This window comes from Octodon degus, unplaced genomic scaffold (genome assembly GCF_000260255.1).
Source record: "Octodon degus isolate 3935 unplaced genomic scaffold, OctDeg1.0 scaffold00019, whole genome shotgun sequence".
In the NCBI taxonomy this organism is placed as follows: Eukaryota; Metazoa; Chordata; class Mammalia; order Rodentia; family Octodontidae; genus Octodon; species Octodon degus.
In genome coordinates, this window is record NW_004524595.1 from 17515441 (window position 1) to 17524614 (window position 9174).

The 9174-nt window shown below is 39.6% G+C and overlaps 1 pseudogene; it reads left to right on the top strand.

The window, feature by feature from the left end:
* The first annotated feature begins 6461 nt into the window (after positions 1 to 6461).
* LOC101576425 lies at positions 6462 to 7362 on the top strand (annotated as a pseudogene).
* Positions 7363 to 9174: the final 1812 nt, after the last annotated feature.

Sequence of the window (9174 nt, forward strand, 5' to 3'; positions counted from 1 at the left end):
GCGAGTGGCCTGGGGCAGACACTCTGCATTACAATGGAAAGAGGGGAGAGACACTAGCTAGCTGCCTGAGCTACTGCTACTCCTTTTGCTTTCTCTGCTCTTTACTGCCAGAATGAATGGTTGCTCTCTGCCATGTGCTACTCTGCCAGCTGAGTGTAGACTGAAACCACCACTGACTATGACCCTTCTTTTCTTCATTTATGGTGTCAGGTATTTGTCCCAGCAACAAGAGAAGAATAACTAAGACAATCATATAATATAGGACATATGTGTTACATATGATATGATCTTGGTAATATCCTGGCACATGGAAATTTCAGTGAGTGTTTTCAGATATCAAGAGGTAGAACCCTAGAGTAGGTGTGTCTTTGTTTGGCAGAACACAATAGATGGTGGTAGTGAATATGTAAAGTTAAACCCACAGGTAGTTTACTGTGTGAGTGTGGGTGTGAGAACATGTGTATGAATGTCTGCTTGTGTGTTCCTGTAGAGATGTAATAAATCTATTTACCAAAGTAAACACTATTTAGAAGATTTGAGGCTGCAGCTAGAATTGAGAGAAAGAGCTCATATTGGTGTAGTATTCCAAGAGATTGATTAGAAGTTACAAGACTGAGTGAATGACTACTAAGAAAAACACAATTCCTATCATAGGAAATGACTGCGATGTCTAATATGCAGTTTTATTTGTTGACTGCACTGTGTTGTACTAATTCCTATTTTATTTTCTTCCTCAACTTGTAGTCAGAACATGGCCTCCACAACAACCCTTGGCTAGGGATGGAAGTGTTCAGCATGTTTAAGGTAGGCCAGGGAGAAAGGGATCTGTAGAGCTAGAAGGGATGGTCAAAAAGAAAGCTATGGCTGGCACTATTCCAAAAAATGAGCAGCCCCATTTCCTCCCACGATATCCCCAGTGGGACTGAAGAGAGATTTTTCCATAATCCATGGAGTGTGTGTTCACGTATTAAAAGGTACAAGCCAAGAGCCTCTGGAATTTGGGTATATTACGCTAACAAATAGAATAAAGTTCATCGTAACATGCAAATTGGAACTTTCTTTGCTGGATTCATTTTTTTGGCTCAGTCTTTTGACATTTTCCTCCCCAGCAGGTAAGCTTTTGTGAAAAGGATATTTAAATTAATAATGGACTACGTCACAAGTTAAGGTTGCTGCCATATGTTACTTATCAGAGTGAGCACAAATGATCAAAGCCAAATAGAACATGTTGTACTCAGCATTTCCACAGACCTGTCTTGGTAGAACTTTTATCTTTAACAATGGAGAGGAAAGTAAACTGATGTCAGCTGTAGATGTTGCCAAAGTAGACAGTTGCTTTCTGTTAGCTTGAACCACTTCTCTCAAGCTTACTGTGTCTCCAGTGGGCTCCCAAGGCTGTCCTGCTTTGTGTAGGGATTCCAAGAAAAGACGGAGGAATCTCCTATGTAGAGCTCAGTTGTCCCCAGGGAGCTCTTCCTCTTCCTCTTTGTGTAACATGTGGAAGCCTCAATCCGAGGTTGTTGAGCCCTTTCCATTATGGGGCGCAAGGTTTAGACATGGTGATGGGGTACATGTCTGCAGTACTGGTAGAGCTTAGTTTACAACATCTGTTTTGGAAGAAGCAACTGGTGTGTTCAACATATTCTTCAGACATGGCCCCTCTGTGCTACTGAAGGGAAAAATGTCCCTATAGAAAAAATGCAAGTAGAAGGGGACATTCAGCCTATATTCCCATTCCCTTTCATGGGGGCTCCAGGATGGTCCCAGGACAGTGTCTTAGGTGGTCCATCAAAGTTGACCCCGACAGTCTCTTTAACGCAGACTTCAAGAAGAGTGAAATTCAGCCTGGGTAGGGAGGCAAAGATCATGCAATGGTTGCAATGCTGCTTAGGCTTTGGGAGCTCAGTAGAGTTCAGCTGGAGAAAGAAAGAAGAACTAAGGAAGGCCAAGGGACTGCTGCTAAGGAAACTGTAGGTCAGCCATGTCACTCATGCTTGCACATATGTATGGTGTGAACATGTGTGGCACGTTCAAATGTGTGGCGGGGTTTGTAAATCCTTTGAACCTGAGATTCACACAACAAAACAAGCCATGAAAAAGTATGCAATTCTGGGCTGGCCAAATAGCTCAGTGGATTGAAGTGCCTGCAAGCAGGTGCAGGGGCTGGGGTTCGATTTCCCGGCCTGCAGTGCTGGCCCCGCCCCCGGGGCGCACTGAGATGGTGACTGAGATTGCGCGTGGGCATGCCTGTAATTCCAGCTCTTGGGAGGCTGTAAATAGGAGAACCACTACGAGTTCGATCTAGTAGTGAGACCTTGAATACCCTGTAGACCCTTCCCCAAAATTAAAAAAAAATATGCAATTCAATGGCATGTAGTACATTTACAATATTTGATTACCATCACTTCTATCTAGTTCCAGAACATTTTATCATCTCCAAACAATATTATATTTATACCCATTATGTAATCTCTTCAGTAACCTTCTTCTTTCAAGTCCACAGCAATCACTTATCTGCTTTCTGTCTTTATGGCTTGGCCTATTGTGGATATTCCTTGCAAATGGAATCATATACTATGTGACCTTTAGTATTTAGTTTCTTTCACAGAAGAACATTTCTGACATGCTTCTATCTTGTGACATTTATCAGAACTTTACTTTTATATGAACAAATAATGTTTGTATTATGTGGATATGCCACTGCTCATCCATTCATCAGCTGATACGTTTTGGTTGTTTCTATACCACTAAGCTCTTAGGAAGTATTGGTATGAATCCTTATGTACAAGTTATTTTTCTTGAAATATTCTTTCTAATTATACATTCTTCCTTTCTTTATGTGCTAGAAGTAAAGAAAAATTACAAATAATAAGTGATACATGGTCATACATGAAATTGGTTACATCTAATGCTATGCTTCTGTTTGTTCCATTATCACAGATATAGACATCACAAAATATTCATCAGTAAAAATGAAAGTAAAATATAAACACCATATGAGACAACTATAAAGTCTATGAAAAGATCATACAATTCAAGAATTCTATATACTTTAGTTAATGAGGAAATATATTTATATTTTTGTGTACTTTCAAAGATTTAAATGAAATTATGAGTAGCAAGCACTGCATTATAAATTTTTTTTTAAGCAGGACAATCCTACATTTCTTTTGCCTCTTATTTTCTTTTATTGCCCTTTTTAACAAACATTTACTTTAAAGAGAGCATAACAATAATCGATATAACATTAGAAGCAGTACACATGTAGAAGACCAAAACAACAGGCATTTCAAGCATGGTTTTAGTATTACACTTTGCTGTCCTCAATGTAGTTGTTTAGTTCACAGATAACAGCATATAGAGTTAGTCAGGGTGAGAGTTCTACTCATTAATGTTAGTTTCAAAACGCTGATGGAAATTCTTAGTACTACTGCCTTAACCATCTTGTTTATATAAATATAGAGTTTTGCCCTTACCATATTAGATATGAGTGATGTCAGAAAAGTTATAGATCACTAAATAATAAGCTCACTGAAAGAAAGTATCTTTAGATAATTATATTATAAATGTGTATGTATATTACATGTTATATAACCTATAATTATGCACATATAATTTACTTAGTGGCATCAACATAGATGATGCACAATTATATCTATATCATATATAGCATAACACTATATTTATTACACACATAGAAACCCCAAGCTAAGGTAGTTTGATTTGTGATTCCTTGACTTTATAATAGTATGGAAGCAGTACTCATTCAGTAGAAACAGTAGTTTAATGTATACCAATTGTACATTAGTAGTGAGAACCCATACAACCATACTTTTTTCACCTTCAGTACAGTATTTAATAAATTACATGAAATAGTCATCATTTCATTATGGAATAGTCATCATATCATTACGGCTTTGTGTAAGATGATTTTGTCCAAATATAAGTGTTGGCTATGCTACAATATGGTGGTTGGTAGCTTAAGTGTAATGAACAGATTTCTGACTTAGGATGCTCTCCTTATATGGGTTTATCAGGATATAACCTCATTGCAAAATGAGAAACATATGTACTTTATTATGCAGTGTATATTTACATATGTCTAATTTAAATGGGAAACTTATGTATTTTAAATTGAAATTAAGTTTTTAAGGTTTTGAAAAACAAGCAATCTTAGGCCTTAAATGGTGTTTACTCTTCCTTTCTTCCAGCCATAGATTGAAGATTTAGTTCTCTAATGGGTTGTACTGGGGAGAGAAGAAACACTGCCTTGATCCTCAGGTGCTGTTTTTAGAACGGAGGGTGTCACTGTAGGTAAAGCGCAGAACCTGTGACATTCAGTGCTGGTTCAGAGAAGGAAGATTACATACCAATAGCATGAACCCCAAACTGTCCCCTGCTATGATCCCCAAACCCTGAGCTGCTAATCTTTATAATCCAACCACACTCCTAGTGGCAAAGAGTGGGAAAAGGCTTATCCTGTGGTAGATGATAGCACTCTTCCTTGGTGGTGGGTGACCTTTACTGTCTAAAAATTGACCATTGCCAAGAAGGGTCATGGTCAACTAATGTGATGTGACATCACTATTGTGCCTACAGCAGCTGTGGGCAACACAGGAAGACCTCATATTCAGTATGCTCGGAGTCATTGTTTTTTTTTTCTTTCATTCTTTCTAAGAATTAAGGAAACCAACAATACTTGGTCCCTGAGTGGGCCAGCCAGTCAGTAGCCAGCACTGAATGCTGTGCCCTTTATCTGTCAGACTGCTACTCAAGGGCTGCGTTCTCTGTGAGCTTTCATCTCTCCTAGTAAGCCCTGTAGCTTGTTCAAAGTTTATAATTTTGGAGGCATCTTTGAGAAAAGATGAACTATCTGGTACTGCAGTCAGTGCTAGGGTAGCAATAAGGTTTAACTTTTGCTTCTGAAGGCCAAAACTGAAATGAGCCAAATGAAGGCCAAATAAATCTTTTTTTTTTTTTTTTTTTTTTTGCCTTAGATCTTTTTTCTTAGCTTTTTTTTTTGCCATAATTTTATTGATAAACAAATAACAATGAGACAGTTTCAAATCAAATCAGTAGGACAATTTCAATAATTAACACACTGCATACATTCTTCTTACTGGTTAATTGCTGTACAAGATGTGGACTTGATATCTTATTTACAAACACCATTAGAACAAATCATTCTATTCATTAAGAGAATGTAACTATATATCTATCCCAACCACTTTGAATACACAGATACAAAATGGACATTCATCTGTACATCCTTTTTTTGTTAAGTTCCTTTATTTGAATATTATAGGTGTGTAAACTCAGCAAAATATTCTAAAAGAGTCCAGTAGCCCATAATAGTATTGGGTCTTCTGCTTAACTGGCAGTGTTAGAAATTGTTGACCTGAGTCCCCTACAGCTCAACATAACAGCATGGCTTTATTTCTTATATTTCGTTTTTATACTTTCCTTCTGGATGGTTAAGACCAAGGTAAAGCAGGACCTATGCAACAAGAGTTGTAGCTTTTGGGTCTGATAAGGTCAGTGAAATCTCAGGATTTATCCTGAGATCTTGTACCTCAGATTGTAGAACCTTTGTCAGTGTCAGCCATGTGGATGAGTCACAGCCATTGCCTGGCCAATGTGCTCTCTGTGAAAACCTGAGAGAACGTTTTCTCTCCATGTGACTCTCCTTAAGCACACTCTACTTCATCAATCGCTTTCCTCTTTGGCCCCATAATCTCCTTGATCAGAAAATTTGGGACACTACCGAGTTACATGATGTTACAGTACAAGTTCTCATATGTCCTGAGTCTTAATTGACCTTAGAAGGCTAGGGCCAAAATGTTGGCCTTCCTTGCAGCCCTCTTTTTTCTCTAATTTTGTCTTCAAACTTAGGTTGTTAACCATCCAGAAGACAAGCTTGTTGTTGATTTTTGGACTTTTGTGCAAACATGAGAAGTATATAATTCTTTATGCCTATTTTAAAAATATATTCTAATTTTTAAATGATTTTTATCATATTCTGTAGGGACTTAAAGTTCAACATATCAATACTTGATGAAAAATACCTGTTCCATATTATGCCTAAGATGTTTGATATGCAGACAGATAGTGAGGTTAAGTTGAAGCTTTTAAATCTAATCTTTCAGTCAAGAGTCCATAATTATTTTCTCTGAAAATTGTCAAAGCCAAAAGACACAGTAAAAGTGTTCATTCAATGATCATTAATTTTCAAAAGCTGAAAAACATCTCAGAGCAATTATAATGGAGATATTTGTGGATTGAGCTCTGGATTGGTTAAAAGATTTTTACTGAATCACACATAGAAATGATGTGGTTTGTCATTATAAAGACACCCCAACTTCTGGCTATGGAAATTCACACACAACTTGTTAAAAGTCCAAAGGCTTAGGGGTTTGCTGTCTGACTTTAGGATTGAAACACTAGTGGCAAGAGCAGTTGCAATGGAGGTGTAGGAGGAAAAAGATGTGCAGGTTGCTGACTGGTTGAAAAAAATATTTGGAGATCATACGATTCCACAGTATGAGGTGAACCCATGGACTACAGAGATTTTGCATCATCATGGAGGATACAACAGGGCCTGGGACAGGGATGCCTGCCTGGTAATAGGGGATTTAAAACAGAAAGCAAGTGAATATGAATCAGAAGCCAAGCATCTTCAAGACCTCCTTATGGAGAGTGTTTTTCCCCTGCCGGTCTGTCCAGTACTGGCTCCAGGTGTCTGAATGCTTTGGTTGACTGTGCGGTGACCCTTGAAACAAAGGATGCTTCACTAGCAAGTTATCTTCCTGCAATGAATGATCTGACTTCTGCTTCTTCAATTTTCACTTGAGCAAAAGATGGATTCGGCACTAAGTCTAAGAAGGACTCCAGTTTTTTCTGGAGTTTTCCGTGCCAAATCCAAAAACGAAGAACTCCAACTTCAACTGGGAAAACATGAAAGAAATCTAGCTGCAACTTTAGTGTTAGAAAAATGTCTGCGAGAGGATCTCAGGAAGGCAGACCTGCGTCTTTCTGCCCAAAGAACCAAGGTTGACGGTCGTGTTCAGAATGTGGACTTCCTGAAAGCCAAGGCGGAAACATTCAGATCTGGAATAGGAGCCGCCGATGTGCCACTTTCAGCTCGCATCATGATGCTTCTTTGTCACAGCAGTCCCTAGTGTACTATCAGAAAAACTGGCAGAGCTGAAACAAAAGACTGTACCTTTGAAGAAAAAACTGGAGTCCTTCTTAGACTTAGTGCCGAATCCATCTTTTGCTCAAGTGAAAATTGAAGAAGCAAAGAGAGAATTAGATTCCAGTGAGGCTGAACTTTCGGAGAAGGTAGACATGATGGAACTGTGACCAGAGCCAAACAAACATCATTTTTCCTAGTGAAATAAGTTGAATAGAATTTGGCAGGGTTTCTGTCTCTTTGACATGCCTTATTGAAATCTTTGTGTTCTTATTTGAGATAATAATATCCTTATTGAGATAATAATATCCTTATTGATAGATAGTGCTGGGTATATGTAGTGGAGGCATAGGGAAATGATGTCGGCGGGTAAAAGGTGCGAGTAACTAGGCAACCAGGCTATGACAGGAAGTCCCACCTCCAGGGCATAGCAGGAGACTTATGGGAAATAGGCAGGGTAAGAACTAGGAACCTAGCTCAGCAGAGGTAGGGGAGCAGGAAGTCAGCGTCACTAATGACGCTGATGCACCAAGAGAATTTTATAGGTCAGAGGCACTCAGGTGACCATTAAGGGATATGTGGCATGGAGTCATGATGTGGCAGATTCACAGGATTTAGAAAGACTCACTTGCAATAGTATTGGAGGCCTGGAGTTATTGTGCCTCCCACAATGGGCCAGACTCAGCATGAAGAAATCTCTCTCTCTCTCTCTCTCTCTCTCTTTCTCTCTCTCTCTCACACCTTATCAACTATACTTTTTCAATATTTTGTTGTTGAGGAAATGGTTTTTAATATGAAAATTGTATTTGAGCACAAAAAATGTAACATAACTCATTTCCCCGCTCCTCTCCCAGGTGACCTTCTTTGACTGACTGGCTGGTTAGGGACACGTGGGAAGACATAATTTTTTACAGAAACTTTATGGGCATTCAGATTTTTGTTGCTGAAATTACCACTTGGTGTGCAGAGGCCTTTGATATATGGGTCATGGAAACACCCCTGAACTTCCTTCTGGTCAAGAGGTCTGGGTCAGGATCCTGGTTCTGTCATTTGCAGCTGACTGATTCTGGGTAAGACACTTGACTTCTGCTGGATTCTGCCTCATCTGAAAAATGATGATCTGTTCTCATTGGTCTCCAAGATCCCTGCTGGCTCTCACAGCCATGACCATGTGTTTTAATCAAATTGCTGGCATATATACAGGCAGCTGCTTTTGGAAACCCAGATTATCAACAGCATCTGCATAATTTATCACTTCCTTAGTTCCTTAGGACTTCTCAGACGCTTGCTGTTCTGAGACTGTGCTTTCAAGATTCATAGGCAGGTAGAAGAGGGACAGAATGTCTGTGAGAAGATTAAAAATGTGAACTAATTGTGTAGACAACTCTATTGATTTTACAAGGTTTCCTCTGGCTCAGCCACAGGGCAGTCCACTCTGACAGTCTTTCTTCTGGCTTGTATTCTAGACACACTGACCCACAGTGAGACAATGAAATGAACATACGGCTTTTTCTTTCCTGTTGGCTGAGAGAGGAGTAGTTCCTTTTTATCCTGTTACTACCTTTCATCTCCTGAAAATGTCTCCCTCAGATATTGAAATGGAAGATGACAAACAGGAAGCCTGACTCCAGAACCAGAATCAGGAGAACTGGGAAAGGGATTCAAAGGGAGGCCAGCATGGAGGAACAGATCATGTCCTTGAGCCAGTCACCAGGGTGCCCACTGTCCTAGTATCAGGCATGAAAAGAAGCAGTCCTTGCAACTTCCTTGACTGGGAGCTAACTCTTCCTCAGGGAGGGGCTGGGAAGGACGAGCCCTTGCTGAACGATGGCTGTCTTCCCCGGGTAACAACACAGCCCCGGTCCAAGGGCAACAGAGGTTTTCTTTCCTGACTACCTGCTGGGTTGTTTCTTGTGCACTGGAGTCTGTAGGCTCTGGCTGCCTTTCCTGTTTTGCCCAGATACTTGTATTGTTCTTCCTGT